The sequence below is a fragment of the Rhyacophila brunnea genome, unplaced genomic scaffold (assembly GCF_057557595.1).
Source record: "Rhyacophila brunnea isolate RB1 unplaced genomic scaffold, BYU_Rbru_1.0 scaffold_109, whole genome shotgun sequence".
Lineage (NCBI taxonomy): Eukaryota > Metazoa > Arthropoda > Insecta > Trichoptera > Rhyacophilidae > Rhyacophila > Rhyacophila brunnea.
Window position 1 is genome coordinate 11,393 of NW_028232762.1, and position 7,249 is coordinate 18,641.

Below are 7,249 nucleotides of genomic sequence, written 5' to 3' on the forward strand. Positions count from 1 at the left end.
TACTTGCGTATGGAAGCATTTTACTTACTTTAAAAATGTTGTATTTGTACTTAGATATAGACCCATATCATGATCTAAAAAAGCATATAATACCTTTGGAGAAAAAATTTTCAATCAAAAAGGATTTTTTTCAATTAATTCTAGATGAATCTATCTATATAAAAATGACTGGAAATAAAAAAGGATTGACCCTTTGATTTTTGAAAAATATATGAAATATTTAAGTTTGAATTTAAAGTTGCATCAATAATGTTTATTTTGTATTAAAAGGCTACTAATATATATGTATTAAGGACATTTTTGAAATGCTTAGGAAAAAAAAGTATATTTCAAGATTTTTTAATATGTGAGGAAATTCTAAAGAATGGTCATTTAAAGGTTTTTTGTTGTTTTAAGTGCCCACTTTATGATATTGTACATCATAATTGGCTACTTATATGTGTTTTTTTTTCTTTGTCATTGAATTAAGGTATTAATGGCTTTACGATTGCCTTTTATTTACCTTCATTTAAACACTCACTTCAAAAAATGCTTTCCGCCTCTTTCAAGTATGATATTAAATAGATATTAAAAACTGAGATTTACATAGAAGCAATTTAACAATACATAATTTGATAAAAATAAACTTAACGAGCACACCATCAAAATATAAATTAAAAAATAATGGGCTCTTTTAGTTAATATAATCTATTCCGGTATATAAAACGGTGATATAGTATCTGTAATAAAACTTAAATTTTTTTCCTAAAACTATTATGAAGGAAAATCCTTGTTCAAATGTTTAAAGTATCAATTTAAGTGTTGCAGAATATGTAGAAAATCAAAACCCCAAATATTTAAAAAGGTAAAAACTGATAATATTCTTTTTCTAATTGAAAACGGCTATACTTATGAAAATTATTATTTTAAAACACAACATGTCTATTTACAAACGGAAATTACATCTTTTTTAATTTTGCTTATAGATTGATAAAAAATGAGAAAGAAAATCATTTTATTTACGGTTTCTTCTCGAAATAACCTTTTGCATCAACCCATAATAATATTTAAAAACCACATTTCTTTCACGACAGGAAGTTTTAGATCTAATTCTTAGAAGCAAACAAAGTTTTAAGATAATTTTAAATTTTACGATTTAAATTGAGAAAAATATGCAAATATTAATTGGTCAAATACATTTTTATACTTTTGAATAGTCGAAGTATTTATTAGAAATCAAAAATTAAAAGATACTATTCAAAAATTTAGAGCTGAATAGACCATTTTAAATATTATTATTGGTTTTCTTCTAAAAAAACTTTAAATATATAATAAAATAAAGCCAAAATAAATCATAACATAAAAAAAGAATTATGAATAGAATAATAGAAGCTTTATTTTGTATTCATATAATTCAAAGCTTTAAAATATATTTAGCTAAAGAGAATATATTATCCGAATCTCCTAGCACCAGTCTTTATTACTGTGATTTTTTTAAAATATGCACAGATTCTGCTTTAATATGTATATTTATGAAAAAAATGAATGTAAATCGTATTTTATTATTCTAAACATACTTATTTTGAATATTTTAAACAGAATTATTAAAATTATAAGTTCAAAAAATATTAAATTCATACATATTTTATATATTGATGTGATAAATTGGCATAATACATAATTGTAATGTTAGAATACATTTAAAACCTTGGTTTTTTAAAATAAATTGACACGATTGTATTGGAATTCTTCCTGCCTTATAATAGCCTTCATATAATAGATAAGTCTGAATATTGGCCTTAGATTGTTTTTTTAAGTAAATAAAAATGATAATTTTTTACATACGTAATTTCATGATTAAAAAATTGTCTATTTCGTCTTTAAATAGCAAAAGTTATTAATATCATACGATAAATCGTTTTCAGCAGCGATCATTTCTAAGAAGCGTTAATATAATGATCAAGAAATTCAAAAAAATCTATTGCTGTATTTTACTTTATAGAAATATCTTGATTGAATCTATGTGATAGATATTGATTAAATAAATTTGAATGTTTGATTTGACCACAAAAGTCCCAGCAAATTCACTAGAATATTAAGCTTTTAAATTTGAAAAAATTAAATACAATAAGCAATCGTATATTGTATACAGCATTGTTGGCATCAGAATTATTTTAAATTTTCCATAATTTATGTTTAATTTTATAATATAAATTTAATTTTACCATAACATATGCCGAAAAGTTAGTTTTTGTACGAATATTTGCCTCTAAAGTTCTTAAATATTTTTTACTGACATATTTCACGAATATAAAAAACAAAAAGAAAAGAATTTTAAATCTTTCTTGGTTTGTTGCATAAAAGCACTGTTAACATACTTTTGAGACTAAAATAAGATCTATTTTGTAATTTGCCATATAAAATTTAAAAGTACAAAATTTGTTTGAATGGCGATTGCCACTTATTTGTTTTATATATTATTACTTTAAATCACTTATATTTACCTATATATACCTAAAACAGTCGTCTCTGGTCTGTAATCTACCTTCATTATCTAATTTATAGAATCAAAGTGTATATTAAATGAAGCTATATTATAAAATAACCTATTTACAAGGGAATTTTGTTCTTCGATCCAAAAAAATTTACTACAAATTATTTATTTTTTATTCCAAAAGTGGATCTAGCTCTAATTTGACTTTTTTAAATATCTTAAATCCTAAAACTTCACAAAATGATTTTTCCATCATATTAATTTTGCGGCTACATAAGAAGAATTTTATTACAAAAATAGACGGATTTTATTTTAAATCATTTAATGATATGGTACTATCATTCAATAAAATTTGTATTTTATTTATTCTCTAAGCATCAACCCATTCTTTAAACAATATTCTTTGGTATATGTTTGAATTTTGAAATTTTAGTAGATATTTAGCTAAATTTACTTTATGTGTGCTTAAAATATTTTGTTGGATCCCAGAGCGTTTATATACGACTTACAATCAAGGTAAAAGATTCTTTATTATAGAATTTAATTTCATTCATTTTTATGTTCCATGAATAGTATAAGATCTTATATGATCCAATGCATCTAGTTCTACATTGAATTTCATATATGCCTAATATTCGTGTAAGTTGTGAATACCTACTGAATCAGAAGGATGACGAAGCAAATAATAGGATACAGTAAAATACTTGAATTAATCAGTAGGTGAAAAGAAAATGTATAGAAAATTTTTGTAAATTATGAGACCTAAAGCTTTATAAGACAAAAAACTATATTGAGAAGTTAAAAGTTTTACTTCCACTAATTTGAATAGCTAGAAATAAAATTAATCAATTAAAAAATTTAGAATAAATAGGCAAATGTTAAATAAATATATAAGCTGCTGACCATAAATTATTATTCAAAATTATTGAATTCTTTATATGAACTAGAAATTTAGAACACCTTTAATTTTAGGATTTCGACTTTTAAAAATATTTTTCTCTGTTTTTGTATGCAATTTGAGAAAATAACGTGTGTATCACTTAGAACATATAATCGGTGATTAATACGTATCTTTAAAACCATATGCTTAAAAAATTACTAAATTGATATGATTAATTTATCATGGGGTTGATCATACTTTTTGTTTTATTGAATTATATCAAAAAAATCACTATATGATGAATGCAACAAATCAAAAGATCTTGATCTTAAATTCAACTATAAAATTTAAATAAACCCCATACTTCAATACAATGAAAATCACATCTATTTATATATATTTTTTGATTGTTCTATCCGCATCATTCGAATGCCAGAATCTAGAAACCGAACCCAGAAATGGAAAAAATATTTGTGAAGGGTCAATTTGCAAAAACCAAGATATAAATACAAATATTGTGGATAAAGAGCATTTATTCAAAGATAAACACAAAAAATATAAAAGAGTCCTGAAATATATATTCAAAAAGGTAAATAAACTATTCAAAATACAATCTTCGCAGCCTAAAAAATATGATCTGAATGAAGGGGATTTATATAAAGATAATTTATTATTTGAAGATGTATTAAAGGGGAAACCATGTGCTTTTGATTTAGTTTTACCAGAGAATTTACAGATTGAGCAAAAGCCTACAAACACACCTGTAAATAATATACAAAAAATTAACACATCAAATACATATATAAATGCGTTATTGCATTATTTTGAAGAAAACAAGCACAGATCAGATGAGAAATCGAGCTATTTGGATGAAAAAAACCTCTTTGCTGTAGATATGACAATTAATTCTGCAGATTGTCGATATTCGGAACCAATGAATTGCAATTCTCATGAAATTTTGAAGGAATCAGATAGAATCCTTCAAAATAAAGAAAAAACATCAAAAATAATTTCTGAAAATTTAGTATGTTTTTCCGATGGGATATCTCAAATAAACAAAAATGATATTTATCCTATAAATCACTGTGATTTAGGAATCTTTGAGAATCTTAAAGCGAACATAGAAAATTTAAAGTATTCTATTGATGGCATAATTTCGAGAAAATACAATCTGAATGCCCCACAGTCTTTTTCCAATTTCGTTATGAAAAAAACATCTATTGATGGCGATCCAGTGTTTAAAATAATATTTATGACGAAAATTTACAAAATAAATTTTTTTAATGATGATTTAATGAAAAAGACTAAAAATCAATCTACCATAAAAACATTCTGCGATTTCATCTTTGAAGGTATTACGATAAGATTGCTAGAAAATCTTAAGACATATTTTATGGCTACAAATAATCCTGTAAATGTAACAGATGCGTTTCTTTCTAAAGATGACGATAATGAACTAATGTATACATTTGTTTATATAGGTGGAATGAATGTGAAAATATATGCACATTATAAAGAAGAAAAATTTGCGAAAGAGTTACTTATGACCAAAATTAATTTACAAAAAGAATTTTCAAATTTACAGGAAAATCATTTACCTCAAGAAACTAGTGCAAAATACACTGTTCAAGAACCTTTGAATCAGCCCGTAGAAAAATATTGCATGCTAAATCATGAAAATTTTTATAAGAGGTATTTGTATAGATACAAGTATAAGAAATTTATGATTAATTTTTCAATGGATTTTTCCGCTATAAAAAGGGAACTACGAAACATAGTCAGTTTTGATATAAAAAATAGCGAAGAGCATGTTAGACTAGATGAACACGAGACTACAAGCTTAAATCCCCAACAAGTTATTATAGAAATAAATCATCCAAAAAGACGCATCAATGTAGCGTCATCTAGGCGTAATTTTTTCGATTATCATCGTGAAAATAGCAAATATTCCTTGCATAAAGAAAAAATTCGGAGTATCAATGATCTGTCTAATATTCAACAGTATGAACCTGTTTATTTTACTGGGCGAGAAAATACAAAATATGGGGAGAAAGAACTATCAGATAACAATATAATCACCATATATCCTGTTGGTAAAGTCTATGTGCACGATGAAGCTTCCGCTATTTCACACAAAAATATTCAAAATGCTGAAGAAGAAAAACATGATCGAAAGGATGATAGAATCTCTATGAAAGACGTTCACGAGGGTACCAACATCGAATTAAATAGTTCAGATGCGAAAAATTTTAAAAAAGTGGCACAATTGAACAAAAACAATAAAAAATTCAACAGAAACTTGGTCTTAGGCAGACATAAAAAAAATAGGAAGCAACGTAAATTTATTTTTGATCCATCCTTTTATTCTTTTTCTCTACTGAAATTTGCAAGAAAACCCATATTACAAAAAAATAAGGATTATATGACTCTCTCAAATTCAAACCTATATCAGAACATTTCAATTGACGCATCAGGCGAAACAGAAAAAGATGATGAAAAAATACGTGAAGCATTGAAAAAGGATAATCGCAAATTTTATCAAATATTTTTCTGAAAACACATATTATCTATTAATCTGTACTTAAAGTGAATTAAAGTTCATAATATAAATTTTTTATATTTTTGTGGCTGAATGCACTATTATAAAGGAAAACTGTTTTATTTGGATTTTATGTCCTTATAACTTACATTATTCACAAACATTAATTTTTTTAATATTAAAAGTACTGCATAAAATGTTTTTTTTCTGCCGTAAAAACTGGCTCTTTCTCTTTAAATAAAATAAATATATAAAGGTGATTCTTAGTATACTGCAATTCGAATAAAAATGACTGTTTATACATTTTTATGTATAAGAACCTACAGGAAAAGAATATTTAATGAAAATATGTAAGCAGATGGTATATTTAACAATGTTATGATAAGCGTGTTTAATAATACTTGTCAAATGTAATAGCAATAAAACGAATGAAATTTATGTTCGAATTCCCAGTTAATATGCTATATAATATTTTTATGCATCATTCTTTTATCCATGACTTGAGTATATGCTCCATGAATAATGTGTTGGAATATACCAAGCAAAGACAGACTGCTTTTACAATGTATTTGAAAGATTAAAAAAAATATACCAATCTTCGGCTCTTTAAACATTTATACTTATACCCTTCAAAGAAATCAGGGTGGTGACTTTTTGTTTTTAATGCAGCATACTTTCAACTTAATCCACAAATTTATATTCTTTATAAAAATACTCAATTTTTATATCTAAATGGCTTCAAACTATATAACTAGAGATTTATGTAAATATAAACGCTCTTTTATTTAAAGATTTACAAATACTCAAACTCTCTTACTTTATTAGATTTCTGATTTCATCATTTGTATTACGGCGGTCGCTCCAATATTAAAAAGGTTCCATGAAGTTTTTATTATTTTAACGCACATAGAAGCATATATTAAAAGGTTTTTCACCTTTACATAGTTCAAATTTTTTGTCTACTCCTTTACATTCTTGTAATCCCATTCTTTATCTATCCTTAATATTGATGAAAAAAATCTTTTAAAAGTAATTCTGCGCGTGAGGCAATATTACTAGAGCCGTTTAATAATCATCGTCCTAAATTTTGAAAGTTATTCGGTTCATTATCCATAAATAATATGGAAAAATGTCCCATCTGTTAGATTACATCATATTGTCGTTAGAATAACTTCTTATTTTATCTATTTGGCAAATTTATAGTTTTTGTTCGTATTATTTGTGTGTATTTTATATACAGCTATAATTTGCTTTTTACCATACATATGTGTGTTCATTTTATCTATAAATATGATATGTATATTAATTTAAAAACGTTTTTGTTGAAGATATTATGTTGAAAATGGTATTTGCCTCC